The 17,933-nt window shown below is 23.7% G+C and overlaps 1 protein-coding gene across 4 annotated transcripts in view; it reads right to left on the reverse strand.

The window, feature by feature from the left end:
• Positions 1 to 17,933, reverse strand: part of LOC122497995 (M-phase inducer phosphatase) — a 236,687-nt gene that overhangs the window by 38,963 nt on the left and 179,791 nt on the right. The gene's annotated exons all lie outside the window — the stretch shown is intronic.

A 17,933-nucleotide genomic window follows, 5' to 3' on the forward strand; every position in this document is an offset into this window, starting at 1 on the left:
ATAATTTGCAACTTCTCCAAATCAAAAATTTTAACTGAAATTAATTTTTAAATCAATTTTTATTAGAAAATTCTACTAGAATTCAATTATTTAAATATAAACACGGATAATTTATTAAACAATTGATTATTTCTTAAAATTGAATTCCAATAAAGAATTTTATCAATAAATTTTGAAATAATTAAATTCTTTTGACGAATTTTAATAAAATTCTTAAAAACAATTACATTTTTTGAGGAATCCGATTAAAATTGTATTAAAAATAATTGAAATTCTGCGATGATTTTTATTATTTACGAAAATAATTGAATGATTGCGAAGTTTATTAAAAATTTGTAAATAATGGAATTTCTGTTAAATTTTTATTAATTTATGAAAATAATTAAAAGTTTGCGTATAGAATTTTATAAAATTCTTTTTTAAATAATTCAATTCTTTTGGAAAATTTTATTAAAATTATTAAAAATCATTGAATTTAGAAAAATTTTTGTAAATAATTGAAATTTTGCCAAGAATTTTATTAAAATTTTTTTTAAATAATTTGATTTCGAAGAAGAATTTAATTATTTCTAAAGATAATTGAAATTTTGGATGAGAATTTTTTTAAATTCTTGAACATAATTGAATTTCTGGAAAGAATTTTATTTATTTTTGAAAATAATTGAATTTCAGAGAAGAATTTTATTTACTTTTGAAAATAATTGAATTTCTGCAATCATTTATAATTTCTCTAAAATTCTCCAAATTGTATCGTACAATTCACGAACTTTTCATCTTTTCTGAATCAAATTATGTATTTTACAGACCTTTTCTCAAAAAAACTGACTTTTACGGACTTGAAGCAATTTTACTAATTTAAATTAGTAAACATTTTTTTGCTAATTAAATTTTAGAGAGATAATTTCTTGTTAACTTTAAAAAATAAAGAAATTATCGAGTGTCAAGGACCTGACTTACAATGGTAAGGTCTAATTTGAAAGCTTCTAATGGGACAGTGGATCATTTGAAACTTGCAGCAATTTTGCGAAACTTTCATGATACACTTACCGCAAGAATGCTGTAAGATTTACGTTTTATCTTGAAAATGCTACGTTTTTAGCATTGAATTTTAAACCGAGTAGAATGAAAACCGAGTGGAATGGATTTTTTTTTTGCAAAAATTGGATTTCAATGAAAGAGGCTAAAAACCACTAAAACTATCATCAATTGGAACGAACATTAATCATTATAGTGGAAATATAAAAAATATTTTCGCAACTGTCATTAATAATTGTCGTCTCCAAGTGCGCGGCTGATTAATTACAATAATAAACCCACGGCGGCCCTTTAAATTCAGAAAAAAAAAATATCGATCCTCTTGAAATCAATGGTAATAATAATGGTTGCATCTGGTTTTTCGGGAATATTTCCGACACTTCCTCATCCTTCCTTAACTATTGTTCCTTCGTCTCATCTATTGGCGATGGTTTCCTCCTTGAGCAATATAGGGGGGGTTCGATCAATTTTTCCTTCCCTCCGTCACTTATTGCAGATTCTACTTGCTCCGCTCTGTACGTCCCCAACAAATATATAGATATATACATATTGCATCTGCCACGGCTGATTCGTAAGAATGGCAAAAACGGCCAGGGTGCTTGGCTGTAAAATGTTCTTCCTCTGGGGTGGAATCCTGAAAGAACAGATGATGATCCCGTTTAGGAAGCTGCGCGCTAAAGGTGTCCCACTAGTTTCTGAGACTTTACGGTTACGGGGTCATCACCATCAGTGGTTCCTTCGACCTACACCCTTCGAACTTGGGAGAGAAGGGTGGCTTTACGTATCCCATCATCATATATATACGTCCCCTGCCGTGGTAATCCCAAGTAACAAGAAATCTCGAGGTTTCTCTTCTTTTTCTTTTTTTTTTTTAACTCCACTATAAACATTCATCCAGGTTGGCATTGATTCAATATCAAGAGAGGGGCAACAAAACTGCGGATCCGTTGATTCCCCAAAATGTCGACAGGTTTCAAATAATGTACCTATGGGTTGTCGCGCCGTCACACGGTCAATTAAACGGAAATTATTTCTTAAGCCCCAAGAAGAGGTGACGATTAGGGGTTGGAAATTAACAATTACAACCCGTTGAGTTAAATATACTAATATTACTTGAAATATTTTTTAATCTTGTATTAAAACGCTAAACTAATTATCTATTCTATTATGTCCTCATAGAGAAAACTAGGTGTTGTACGTGTCAACACTGAAATCAGTATTAAAACTATCCGTAACAAATTTTAGCTCGAAAGTGTTGTTTTAACACCGAAAATAGGGTAAATTTTCTATTATGAATATTTACTTTCAATGAGATTACCCAACACAAATTTTACCCGAAACAAAAACAACACTCATAGTTTTCTGTGTGCTATTGATCATGTTCCAATGCTTCATATGCGTCTTATCGGCGAATAAAAAATACCATTAGGTGAAATCTTCAATCACTTAAATCACTAATGATTTGGAACTATAAATCATTTAAACTTTATATTTCAAAAATTATTTCACTTATATAAGTGAAATAATAATAAAAATTAAGTGAAATAAATTTTTTAATATAAATTAGAAAGTAGAATAAGTAAATAAAGTTTAGCATCGATTGATTTGGAATGATCCATTCATCCATCCACTTAACAAAATTCACTGAATTCTAAAAATTAGCACCGTTATCAAATGAAAACTATACCACAAAAAAAAACTATTAATCACTGCAACTGCAATTTAGAGGGTTCAACCCCTTAACATAACCTGAAACTAAAAAGCAGTTTCTAATACAAAATATACGATTACAATTAAATCCAATTTTGTCAAACAAGTGATCATTTTAAGATTTGAAAGGTTCTCAACAATTCTATTTTTCTGTTTCTGGTTTAAAAATATTTTGTTTAAAATATATTAAAATATCAATTTTATTTTAAAATTCAATTGGGATGAATTAATTAACTATAATTAACTATAATAATTTTGAATGTTCTTTCATTCATTCACTTTTTCTGTCCCTCACACTCTGAAGTTGTCTTGTTTATTCTTTTGTTTTTTGTTATCTTTAGATCTATTGTATATTACATTATCATGTTGTAATTATTTTTATTTTATAATTAATTCAAAATTTTAATGACAAATAGAAATCATTAGAATTTTTTTCACTTCTTTTCATTAAAAGACTAAAATTTTGTTAAATATTATGTTTTGTCAAATTGAAATTATTTTTGTTCTTTACTTCTAAACAAAAATAGAAAATTGTTAAACAAACTGTGATTAACAAATAGAAAATTTATTTATTTTGCATTATTTTTGTTTATGAATCACAGTTTTTTTAACAAAATTATTATTTTCTTTTAGAAAAAGAAGAAAAATATTTGCACAATTTCTATTTTTAATCTTATTTTTAAAACAGGATTTTCCACAGGAATTAAGACATTAAAAAATTTCAAATTCAAACCTTTTTTAAACCAAACAATTTATAAAAGTATTGTTAGAAAACATGAAGATATCGATTGCTCCGAGTCGAAGACTCGGAGTGAACGATTTCTTCATGTTTTCTAATAATTAAAAATGACCAAGAGATAAAATCATTATTTTATATTATAAGAATATTGTTACTGTAACTTCATCAAAATTATTTTCATCATTTTAATTCAATTATTATTTTCTAGAATTTTAAATTATTTTTTATGAAAATAATTGAATTCCTTATAAAAAATTTTATTATTTATGAAAATAATTGAATTCCTGTAAAATTTTGATTATTTATGAAAATAATTAAATGTTTGCATACAATTTTATTAAAATTTTGTTTAAATAATTGAATTCTTTTTGGGAAATTTCATTAAAATAGTAGATATTGAAAATCATTGAAATTAGAAAAAAAAAATTGAATTCCTTAAGGGCATTTGAACCTTGATGACGTTACAGATTGTGCAAAGCATGTGTGACGTCATCAAGGTTCAAATGCCCTTAAAAAAGTTTGATTATTTATAAAAAAATGGAATTCCTGTGAAATTTTTATTATTTATGAAAATAATTAAATGTTTGCATCAAATTTTATTAAACATTTATTTAAATAATTGAATTCTTTTTGGGAAATTTTATTAAAATAGTAGATATTGAAAATCATTGAAATTATAGAAAAATGCATTTTATTTTTGAAAATAATTAAAATTAGGACAAGTATTTTTTTGACATTTATGAAAATAATTGAAATTTGGAGAAGAATTTTGTTATTTATAAAGATAATTGGGATTTTTACAAGAATTTTTTTCAAATTTTGAACATAGTTTAATTTTATAAGAAGAATTTTATTTTTTCTTTAAATAATTGAATTTCTGCAATTATTTGAAAATTCTATTATTTTATTTAAAATTTTTTTTGAAAAAATCAATTTTCTTTTTAAATCAGTTTTTTTTATTTTATAAATATATTCTATAATAAAATTTTTTTAAAATAATTGCACTTTTCGCGGAATTCATTTAAAATTGTATGAAGAAATAATTGAAATTCTACAATGATTTTTATTATTTATAGAAATAATTAAATTTTTGCATCGATTTTAATTGAAAAAAAAAAATTAAATTCTTAAGAAAAAAGGTTATTATTTAGAAAATTAATTGAATTCTTGCCCACAAAAATTGATTAAAATCTTTTAAATCATTCAAATTTTGCAAACAATTTTATTATTTTTGAAAATAATTGAATTTCTCAGAAGAATTTTATTATTTATGAAATTAATTGAATTCTTTCCAAAAAATTGATTAAAATCTTTGAAATAATTGAATTCCTCACAAGAAATTTCTTACTTTTGAAAATAATAAATTGAATTTGAAGAATTGAAATGAAGAATTTTGTTAAGATTTTCAAAAATAATTGAATTTTCCTGAAAAATTTAATTATTTATAAAAATAATTTAAATCCCCTAAAAAATTTACTTATTTATAAAAATAATTGAATTCTTTACAAGAATTTTGATTTAAATCTTTGAAACAATTTGAATGTTGCAAAGAATTTTATTAGTTTTCGAAATACTTGAATTCGTCAGAAGAATTTTATTATTTATGAAAATAATTTAATTTTTGTGAAGAATTTTGTTAAAATTTAAAAAAAACAATTGAATTCCCCTGAAAAATTTAATTATTTATAAAAAAAAATTGAATTCTTTACAAGAATTTTTATTAAAATCTTTGAAATAATTGAAATTTTGTAAAGAATTTTATTATTTTTGGAAATAATTGAATTCTTAAGAAAAATTGTAATATTTTTTATATTAATTGAATGTTTGAGAGGAATTTTTTAACATTTTTTTTTTTGAATAATAGAATTGTTTTGTGAAATTTTAGTAAAATAGTAATTAAAATTTGAATTCTTTTTGGGAAATTTTATTAAAATAGTAGATATTGAAAATCATTGAAATAAGAAAAATGCATTTTATTTTTGAAAATAATTGAAATTAGGACATGAATTTTTTTTGACATTTATGAAAATAATTGAACTTTGGAGAAGAATTTTGTAATTTATAAAAATAATTGGAATTTTTACGAGAATTTTTTGCAAATTTTAAACTTTTAGTTGAATTTTATAAGAAGAATTTTTTTTTTTTTATAATTCAATTTTTGCAATTATTCGTAATTTTTCCAAAATTGGATTTTTTTAGTGTGTTTACAACAAAAATTAAGTTAGAAAATTTTTAATATTGATAATTTTATTTAAAAAAGGCAGTAAGAAGTTAGCCGCGCGCTTTAGCACCCGAATTGTTGCTGGTTCAATTTTAAATCGATTAAAATTCGTTTTAGTTAAAAAAACATTTCAGTGTTAACTCTGATTATTAAAAGTTGAATCACTTAAAAATTGGATTCTATTATTTAAATAAAATTGAAATTTGGATAAAATGAAAATTTCGATAAATTCTACTTTAGGAAATAGATTAAAATTTGGATAAATCATATTTTGAAATAAGTAAAGAAAGTATAGCTGAAATAAGAATTAGAATGCATTTAAATATTAAATCTCAATCGATGACAATTCTAATTAAATATTGCAAATAATTTGAATAAAGATACATTAAAATTTAGGCAAATTATTTGTATTTTAAATTTATTAGATCTAAAAATTAATTGAATCACGAAAAAGGTTATTAAGGCAAATAATTATTAGAAGCAGGTGACAAAATTAATTATCAATTAGTGAACAATTATAGTCTCAGGGGAAAAGCAATTGAACAATTAAATATTATATTTTCGTCTCAGTTACTGGAACCATACATATACATACATACACCACCAACTATGATGGAGTTAATTTTCATAGATTAAAAATAATTTCAAATTCTTTGAATAAAATAAATTTGCTTAGAAGAACGAATTGCTTTTTAATGCGACTTTAAGCACACTTTCGCATAAAATATTGCACTTCCGTTAGACAATATAAAATTTCCGGAATTGAAAACTGGTTTTTCAAATGAAGGGGCAGCTTGTTTCAAATTAACTTCATTCACATATACATATATATTCCTGTAGGTAAAATTTTGCCATTTGTAGACAACGGCAGTAGCTGATTGCATATATTGTTCGATTTCTTGACCCTCCCATAAGACATACTAAACGTAGACACCTTTATCATAAGCTACAACAATACAAACTTCCTGAAGGACGAATCTCTTTTTCAATAGAAAAAGCAAATTTGTAGTCAAATTTACCTTTTGTCTCTCTGGGCATGTATTAATTAACCTTTTTTTAGGTCAATAATTTTCTTACTACTACGAATTAGATTTCTGTTTTTATCTTCCAAGAAAAATAGTGCCAAAAATGTGAAATTATTCTAATCTTGAAATTGTGTCAAATATAAATAAAAAATGATACTGACTTTCTTAAATGAATGCAACTGAGATTATAATTAATGTGCGCATCTTTAAGTTCCCGCCGTGAGAGATATATTTATTCCATTTCTCACTCATTGGCTCCTGCTATTCAATAAGTCACCCCCCTGTTACCTTTTTCTTATACACACTATTATTCGATTGTCTGTATTTACGCCCTAAATTTCCGCTCCCTTCGAAGAGTATTTCCGTACGTCCGTTCCTTAAATTAGTCGATTTTATATCTATTGGTCAAAACACATGACCTCGGCTTTTCAGAAAAGTTGCATGAGGGACTTCATGGACAACCAATATTGTATAATGAAAAAATATTTATTCATTTCAATATTGCTTTCCGTTTTGTTTACTCAACATTTACACTTCGATAGCAAATATTTATTATAGAATTTATTAGAATGTATTAGAATTAATTGGTTATTAATTCATTATAATTATATGCATAATTTCTAAAAATTGAAAAATTAATAAATTGATATTTAATTAATATTAATATTGAAAACTATTAAAATAATTAACTGAACAATTCACTATTGAAACTACCGTTAGTGCGAATTAAAAATATTGAAACAATTGACCTTTAATAATTAGAAATACCAACGATAAACACTATCTACTATTGAAACTAGCGCTGATTAGAATTAACAACAATTAAAATTTCCACTAATCGGAATTACTAATAATTAAAACTACCAACAACTACGATTATCAGTATTATAAATGACCAATAATTTTAAAAATATAAATAAATAAATAGTTGATTAGAATTGACATCTATTTAAATTACACTAATTATAATGATAACACTTAAGACTATGTCAACGATTAAAACTACAACTGTTTATAATAATTAACAATTGAAACTACTATTTACGTAAAATTGCTAATAAATAATTAAAACTGTACAACTAATTATAATTAGCAAAATTTAAGATTGTCAATGATTCAGAGCTCGCACCAGTTGAAGTATTTAAAAATACGAACTTTACGGACCAAAAATGAAAAATTACGGAACATTTACGAACCAACTACAATACCAAAAAATATAATCAGTCCGAGTTAAATAAGAGAACATTTTACATAAAACTATAAATTTAATTTTTTAAAATAATTAAAATGACCGAGTGATAATTAAACTAAATTTAAACTAATTTTCGAAAAACTTCTTTGAAAATTTTCAAATCCATTTGTTTACAATATTACAAAATTCAATTAAACTTTTTGAAAAAAATTAATTTCAAAATTCAATTACTTCTAAAAATTCACGCGATGAATCTTATAATTACTCAATTATTGTCTAAAATTTTAAATCAAATCCATTTTTAGAACAATTTTTATTAGAAAATTCTACTAGAATTCAATTATTTAAATACAGAAAAAAACAATTTATTGAATAATTGCATGTTTCATAAAATTGAATTCTCGTCAAGAATTTTATCAATAAATTTTTAAATAATTGAATTCTTTTGACGAATTCTGTCAATAAATTTTTAAATAATTGAATTCTTTTGACGAATTTTATTAAAATTTTTAAGAATAATAAAATTACATTCTTCGAGAAATCCGATAAAAATTGTATTAAAAATAATTGAAATATTCTTTATTATTTACAATTCTATTTTACGAAATTTCAATTATTTGTAAATTATTCAATTAAATATAGGGTAAATGCACTAGTAGTCGGACACTTAAGGATACAATCTTAAATTATGCTTTTTTTCTTGAAATAGCAAATATCTACTGTGTTTATAAGCACATTATTAATTAAAGGAGTTCTTCAGGATTAAAAATCATATAAATTTGTTACAAATAGTTGAGTATTTAATAATAAATATAAACATTTTAATAAAAAATTACGAATGCTTTAGTAGTCGGACACTTTTTCCCCTTGTTTCTATAGTCGGACATCTGTCAGATATTTTGGATTTATAAAGTAAAACAGATAATTTTTTAATTGCTATCTGCTGGAAAATGGAATTAAAGCAAATTAGTAGTTATTAATATAATATTCGCTACTCGAAAATGGCTACTCTCATAACGAATTTTATCAAAAAATTTTTAAATAATTGAATTCATTTGACGAATTTTAATAATAAAATTTTTAAAAATAATGATATTTTCCGAGAAGTTCAATTAAAATTGTATTAAAAATAATTGAAATTCTGCAATGAGTTTTATTATTCATGGAAATAATTTTATTCTCGCAAAGAATTTTATTAAAATTTTTGAAAATAATTGATTTCTTTCAAGGAATTTAATCAAAATTGTATCATTGAAAGTAATTGAATTATTGCGAAAAAATTTATAAAAAAATTGTAAATAATTGATTTTCTATGAAATGTTTATTATTTTCATTATTTATTTAATTATTATCTAAAATTTTAACTGAAATTATTTTTTAAATTAATTTTTATTAGAAAATTCTACGAGAATTCAATTATTTAGATACAAAAATAAATAATTTATTTAATAATTGAATGTTTCTTAAAATTCAATTCTCATGACGAATTTTATCAACAAATTTCAAAATAATTGAGTTCTTTCGACAAATTATAATAAAATTTTTAAGAATAATTACATTTTTCGCGAAATTCAATTAAAATTGAATTAAAAATAATTAAACTTCTGCGATGAGTTTTAGTATTTATGAAAATAATTGAATTCCTAAAAAAAATTATATATTATTTTTGAAGATAATTTAATTTTTATGGAAAATATTAATTTTTGAAAAAGTTCTTTGAGAATTTTCAAATTCATTTGTTTACAATTCAATTTTATAAAATTTCAATTATTCGGAAATTCTTCAATTATATATATATATTAGAAAATAAAAAATTAAAAAAAGTAATTTCAAGAAAAATTGAAATAAACTTTTTGAAAATAATTAATTCTTCTATAGAATTGTTTGTTAAAAGTGTGAAAATTAAAATGTTCAAATATTTTAATATGAATCCTTTTCAAAATTCAATTATTTCTAAAAATTCAAGCTATAATCCTTTTAATATTCAATTATAATCTAAAATTTTAAATAAAAATTCATTTTTAAATCAATGTTTTTATCAGAAAATTCTACGAGAATTCAATTATTTAAATACAAAAATAAATAATTTATTGAATAATTGCATGTTTCTTAGAATTGAATTCTCATAAGGATTTTTATCAACAAATTTTTAAATAATTGAAATCTTTTGACGAATTTTAATAAAATTCTTAAAAATAATTACATTTTTGAGGAATTCGATTAAAATTAATAATTGTAATTCTGCAATGATTTTTATTATTTATGAAAATAATTTAATTCTTGAAAAGAATTTTATTATTTACGAAAATAATTGAATCTTTTTAAAAAGAATTTAATTATTTATGAAAATAATTGCGAATGATTGCGAAGAAATTTATAAAAAAACTTGTAAATAATTGAATTCCTGTGAAATTTTTTATTATTTTATAAAAATTATTAAAGGTTTGCTTAGAATTTAAATAAATTTTTTTAAAATAAATTGAATTCGTTTAGAAAATTTTATTAGAATAGTAGATACTTATTAAAAATCATTGAACTGAAGAAAATTTTTAAAAATAATTGAATTTTGGAGAATTTAATTATTTTCTAAAGATAATTGAAATTTTGACGGTGGTTTTTAAAAATTTTCTTGAACATAATTGAATTTCTGCGAAGAATTTTATTAAATTTTGAAAATAATTGAATTTCTGCAATCATTTGTAATTTCTCTAAAATTTTTCAAATTATATATTATCGTATTACAATTTACGAACTTTGTGGACCTTTTTTTTAAAAAACTGACTTTTACGGACTTCAAGCAAATTTACGGATGACTGAATTTAGAAATTAAAAATAGGTAGCATCAAACATAAAATATTTGCAATAGTTGCAAATAGTTACACATTTTATCTATTTACAAATGAGTACCTTTTGTCTTCGAATAACAAGGAAGAGGATTTTCCTTATTTCACGATTTTTTGTTTGTTTAAAATTTTCTCAAAAATAAATAATAATTTTGAAATTCAGAATTAAATAAGAACGTAATTATATCTCATTGAGTCATTTTGAAAGAATTAGTCAATTCTTATACAGAACGAAACACATAATTATGTCGAATAAGAGGAAACTTCTCGAACAATAATTCTAATGAAACTTAAAGAAACTTTTACGATTTTGGGTTTTCCCCACTTGTTCCTAAATGTACCGAAAGTGTCTTTAAATCTGTTATCATATCCCTCGCCAGCTGCTCTCTTGAAAAAGAATGGAAGTCAAGAGTTTTGATTTAGAATTTAGAATTTTGGGTAAAAGTTTTGTCGGCGACACGAGACAATTTGGGGTTTTAACTTTGAAACACAGAAAAACCTTCGTTGCTGCATTCAGTTTTTCAATATTCGTCATCATATCCGTTTACCTGTTTTATATTGTCGGCAAGCGTCGTCGTCGTCTTCGTCGTTGTCAAGTCTTTTGGGTGTGAATTCATTAACTCGTAAAGCGATGAGCTTCTGAAAAGATTTCTCTCAACTTTGTCACGCAAATTTTCCGCTAGAATTTGTCTTTACTCTCGTACAGAGTCTCATCTCTAAAAGAATTCATATATTTTAACTATGAATGAGAGTTTAAAACTTTTCGAAATCTTTTCAGTTTTAAATACTGAAGAGAAGAATATTATTACTCGCTGGCCGCACGGCACACTTTGTTGACAGCATAAAATTTACAAAGTCGAGAAGTTTTTCTTTTCATCTCGTTCAAGATAGCGGATATAAAAACCACTGTTGCTTATTTCAATAGTGACCTTTAAATCCTCGAAACTTTAAATTACCTTTAAAGTGAGAAATATAAAACGTCTGGTCGAGAGTGTTTAAAAGCGCAGCTTCATCGTCTAATACCTTTAAAAATTTCGACAAGAACCGAAAGAAAGTTGTTACCATTGTAGTAGGATTTTAAAAATATATTTATATTACACCGTTACAATTGACGCGAGAGATTTAAAAGTGTTAATAATTCATGGAGCAAAACTTTCAAAAATCTCTTTAAACTATCTCAAGAGATCAATTGTTATGATCATAAATACTTATCGTCATACAATTGTTTTTTTCATTATAAATCATTTCTATCAGTAAAATTGAACTTTTTTTTGGTAACTCTTCACGCAAATAAATAAATAAAATAAATAATTGCGAAATAAATAATAATAAATAAATAATAAATAATTGCGAAATATTTCTATGCGCACTTATCAAAAAGGATAATTTTCGTGCGAATAAAATTTGGTAAGAGGTTTAAGATTAAAATTTACAATTATATTGTCTAAATAATTACCCATTGTGATGAAGAATAATATAATAAATAACATAAACTAATAATCAGTTAAATAATTAACTTCCAGTCAAGAACTCCCCATGTACCAGTAGCATTCTCCACCCCCTCTTTAATTCATACAATGCGCAAAAATTAAGAAAATTGCAATTGTTTTACAATCACAGTTGGCACAGTTGGCACAGTTGGCACAGTTGTCTCACTCCACGGTGATCCGTCCACTGATTTATAGAATTCTACGAAGAGAATTGCTTGTAAACTATGGAAATTAAGAAGAAGGGAACCAGTTAATCCGCTTCCATAGCCATTACAATGCCAACAAGATGAGGAAGATTACGAGAGAAGAAAATTTTCAGGGAAAATCTCACCATTCACAAGAATTATAACTATAATATGCAAAATATAAAATATTATTCAGAAATAATAAAAATAAAATATTCTATTTGACAAATATAATAAATATCAATAAACGAGGACAAGATTTATTTCTATGGACAATTTTATTGAAGTGACGAAACAAATTCGAGGAATGTGGCAAATTTTTCACTGCGAGAGAAAGTTTTACCTGTTTTTACTATTGATTTGCAAGTGTTATTTTTACATAATTACAACAGAATGTTTAATTATTTTTGATAATAAATAATAATGTTGGTCAAAACAATTTTTTTTTTTTTGAAAATATACAAATTGTTATGAATCAATCCCTTCGCAGTCTGGTAAAAAATCGTTTTTGTTTTTGGAATCATTGAATTTTAATTTAATCTCATATTAAAAATTCAAAATGGCAGATCCAAAATTGCGGTCAATATTTTTTTTAATTTAGTAACTGTAAACACCCCCTTGAAGCAACTCTGGATAATTTTTAAACTTGTTCGACATATTGGATTCGCTATTTTGAATTTTTTAAATCTTTAATCAAGGTGTCTTCTATTTTCGTTCAACAAAATGCCCGATTTTTCCCCGGTTTTGTTCTAATTCTTCCCGGTTCTTTTTTTCTCATCAAATTTAAATTTATTTGATTTCGAACATAAATAAATCTACAAATTGCTTCCAAAATTTTTATTAGAGATTTTATGAATAATTAAATTCTTTTGACGAGTTTCTTTAAATTTTTTCAAAATAATATTATTTGAAAATAATTTTAATTAAAAATTTGGAAAATAATATAATTGAATTAAACAAAGAATTTTTTCAATTTTTTAAAATAATCTTGTCTGTTTATAATTTGAATTGCAAATTTTCAAAATAATTGAATTATCAAAAATATTAATGAAAAATCTTTAAAGGGAAATTTAAAAATGATAATTAATGAAAATTGGCTTTTAATATTTTTTTAAATTTAGTATTTTTAGTACTTTCACAATTACATATTTTCGAAAATTCAAGTACATGCAAAAAATAATAACATTTTAGAATTATTTTTAACATTTTAGAGAAAAAATCATGTTCAAAATAATTTCATTAAAATTCATCAAATAATTAATTAGTTTTTTTAAATAATACAAAAACTTTTTTAAGAAATTCAATTCTTGTCGAGGAATTACATTAAAATATTTTTAAAAGCTATACTTAATTCATAGAATTTTTTTATCATAATTTTTTAAATAAATATCAAAATTTTCGAAAAATAAAAATTTGAACTATACTCTCGTAATTTTTATTAATTTTCACTGCCGATGTTTTTGTACATTTATTTTATGATTCTGAACAATCAATCGTATGGATTTTCCATAACTTTAATTTTTTCAAAAAATGAAATTTTTTGAAAAATAAAAAAAAATTGAGTTATAATTTTCGTAAACTCTCATATTTTCCGTTGAAAAGGAATTTTGTCAGGGAAAATAATTTTAATGTCAGTAAATTGTCAGGGAAATTGTTAAACAGGGTGTCTACTATTTTCGTTCAAAAAAATTCCCGGGTTTTCCCGGCTTTGTTCTAATTCTTCGCGGTTTTTTTTTCTCATCAAATTTAAATATATTTGATTTTGAACATAAATAAATCTTCAAATCTCTTCTACAAATTTTTATTAGAGATTTTATGAATAATTAAATTCTCTTGACGAGTTTCTTCAAATTTTTTGAAAATAATGTTTTTTTAATAATTTTAATTAAAAATTTGGAAAATAATTGAATTAAACAAAGAATTTTTTTAATTCTTTAAAAATAGTCTTGTCTCTTTATAATTATAATTGAAAATTTGATTTTTCAATTTTATTAAAATGTATTGATACTATAGTTGAATTTCTGTAAAGAATTTTACTATTTATAAAAGTAATTGAATCCTTCCAAAGAATGTTATTATTTATGAAAATAATTAAATGTTTGCGTAGAATTTTGTCAAATTCTTTTTAAATAATTGATTTCTATTAAAATAGTAGATATTAATAATCATTGAATTCAGGAACATTTTTGAAAATAATTGAAATATTGCCAAGAATTTTATTAAAATTTTTGAAAATAATTGAATTTTGGAGAAGAATTGAATTATTTCTAAAGATAATTGAAATTTTAACACGAATTTAAAAAAAAATTTTAATATATAATTGAATTTCTCAGAAGAATTCTATTTATTTTTGAAATAATTAAATTTTTGTGACGAATTTTGGTTATTTATGAAAATAATTGAATTTTGTAAAGAATTTTATAAAAATTCCTGCAAATAATTGAATTTCGCAAAGAGTTTTATTAACATTTTTGAAAATAATTGAAATTTTGCCAAGAATTTAAAAAAAAATTTTCAAAATAATTTGAATTGTGAAGAACAATATTTAATTATTTATAAAGATAATTGAAATTTTATGGAGAATTTAAAAAAATTTTCAAACCTAATTGAATTTCTGCGAAAAATTTCATTACTTTTGAAAATAATTGAATTGTTTTTTTAGAATTGTATGGAAATTCATAAAAATAATTGAATTCTCGTGAAAAATTTTTTTTAAAAATAATATTCAAAAGAATTTAGTAAATCTGAAGAATTTTGCAATTTATGGAAATAATTGAATTCTTGAGAAGAATTTTTTTTACAGTTTCCAGAAATAATTGAATTCTTTCGACGAATTTTAATAAAATTTTTAAGAATGATTACATTTTTCGAGGAATTCAATTGAACTTGCATTAAAAATAATTAAAATTCTGCAATGAGTTTTTATTATTTATGAAAATAATTGAATATATTAAGAAGAAATTTTGAAAAATAAAATTATAATTACGATGACGAACTTCTCTATTGATTATTTTCGAAAAATACAAATAAAGTTCTTTAAAATAATTTAATTATCTTTAATAGAATGTAAAGAAATATTAATTATTTGTTTTTAAAAATTCAATTATCTTAAAATAACAGAATTGAAATATTGCAAAAAAAAATTATTTTTCAGAATTTTCAAAAAAACTTTGCGAAAATTCAATTTTATTAAAAAATTTTAAGTGCGTGTATCTTTTTTTAAATTATAATTGCAATAATTGTTCCTATTTGAACAATTGCTTAATTGTTTTATATAATTGTAGTATTATTAACATTTAAAAACTAATGCTTGAATTAGTATACAATTAATTGAAACTTAAACTCTAATTATTAGTTGGAATTATTTTTGATTGAATTTAATTTTAGTTAAAACGATAATTTAATTAATTTTTCATGAATTTTTTAAGCGAAGATACCACCTTTATTTTGACCCCTTTAAAATTAAATTATTAAACGATGAGGTAATATTTTTTTTCTTGCATAATTTTTAACCTAAAAACATATAAGTTGGTCAAAAATATTTAATTTTAATTTCTGAAGAGGTTAGAATTTTTTTCTTTTTATCTATTGCATATTTTTGTAAATCCATGCGAGAGAAGTTATTGTTTAAAAATGTAAAATATGGATGGAAAAAAATTGGCGTCGAAAAATATTAAAAACTGTAACAGAAGTTCGATTTTTAATATTCAAAACTTTAAACTTTGCCGAAATTTCGAAAGTATACTAAGGGCCGATTTCACCAACACCGATTAAAAGTTAATCAATGATCAAATCCTCAATTAACCAATCAGAAGCCTTTAAACTGTCTTTAATCATTGATTAACTTTTAATCGGAAGTTGGTGAAACTGGCTCTAAATCTTTAATTTTTTCCAATTTAATGAGCTGATTCTAAAAAATATTTTTGAATTTGAAAATTTTGAATTCTTTTTTGGCTGATTTTATTAATTTAGGTTAAATGATACTGATTAAAGAGAAAAAGCCACACTTTCTTATATACAGTGCACTATTGCGTGAGAGATGCGCCTTTTAGTCATAACAAGAAAACCAAGTGATATATCAAAGAAAAAAAAAATACGATTGAAAATGAAATCGACATGAGGTGTAATTTGATGCATTGGTGTGTGGGTGAAGAATAATGCCACGTGCCCAGTTACATTTACAACTTAACAAGAAGCACTATTATAATGCCAGCTGCCAAAGTCATATAGGTCTATACATTAAACTGATGTGTATATGGCATCAATCGCTTATAAATACCTACATTTCGACTCAACGGTTGTTATCCCCACATTTAAAAAAAAGTGATCTAAGGATCGATAATACAGTTGCGAGTTTATACGAATGACTATCAATTTGCATTCAAAACCACTTCTATAAGGAAACTTATTGTATACTCAAAACTCAAATACTTTATTATATAGCTTTAATGAACAGAATTTAAACTTCTCTAATAGATCTATCGCACAATTTAGATTCTTTTTAAATCTTTGTAAAGAGCTCATTTTGCATTGGCTCACTATAACCATTTTATTTATAACTATGGTTCAGTACTCATTAAAGTTTGCAATTAGTAGTGATTCAGCTTGATAGTGACCCTCCAAAAAATGGTAATCCAATTAACGATAAACTTTTCTAAACCTTTGATTTATAAAATACCATCCTCAATAAAGATTATTAAAAAAATTTCTTTTCCTCTCTCTCTCTCTTGAATTGAATTGAAATCGGATACTTTTGACGGATGAAAATTAACGTAGAACAAATCTAAAGGGGTGTAAGTATGCGCATATAAAAGTCGAGTGATTCTCTTTCTTTTTTTCTTGAAGAGGTCGTGTGCAAGTTGTAATAAATGGCAAATGAAGTGCGTACATGAATAGTAGAAGCATTGTAAGAGGCAAATGAATTAAAACAGAACCTCGAACACTAAAAGAAAAGAAAGAAAGAAAGAGAAAGAGAGAAAAAGTTGTGGGGGAGTGAGAGAGAAAAATCAGGTTGACATAAAAGCCAAAACGCATTTATGACAGTCGTCCGTTCACGAACCCCTTTTTTTTAAAGCGTTGGTCGCCAAGTATTGATTATTTTTACGCATAAGCCACGCACATAACAGCTGCACCCGTATACATAAGTATGTACGGTAAGAGCTAATGCTAAACAATGATGTACCCTATATGTATGTGAGGGGGAGCAAAACCTACTATGGGGGCGTATAGCAATTTTACAAGTCCGTGCACGAATACATGTGCGTACCCAAATTTAAGGAAGTTATTGCTTATAATTCTCTAATTCACCCTTAAACTTCAGAAACCAAAGTACAACTTTTCATATATATATGTACATTCAGATCTTAATAACTAATTAATAACTAATGAACTAATGAACTAAGTGCCTAACGAACGAACTAAAATACTAACTAAACTAACTACACTCTCAAGTAGAGACTAATCCTCCTAAAATAAAAGGAATTTTTTCAGTCA

Source organism: Leptopilina heterotoma, unplaced genomic scaffold (assembly GCF_015476425.1).
Source record: "Leptopilina heterotoma isolate Lh14 unplaced genomic scaffold, ASM1547642v1 Lhet_14, whole genome shotgun sequence".
Taxonomy (NCBI): Eukaryota; Metazoa; Arthropoda; class Insecta; order Hymenoptera; family Figitidae; genus Leptopilina; species Leptopilina heterotoma.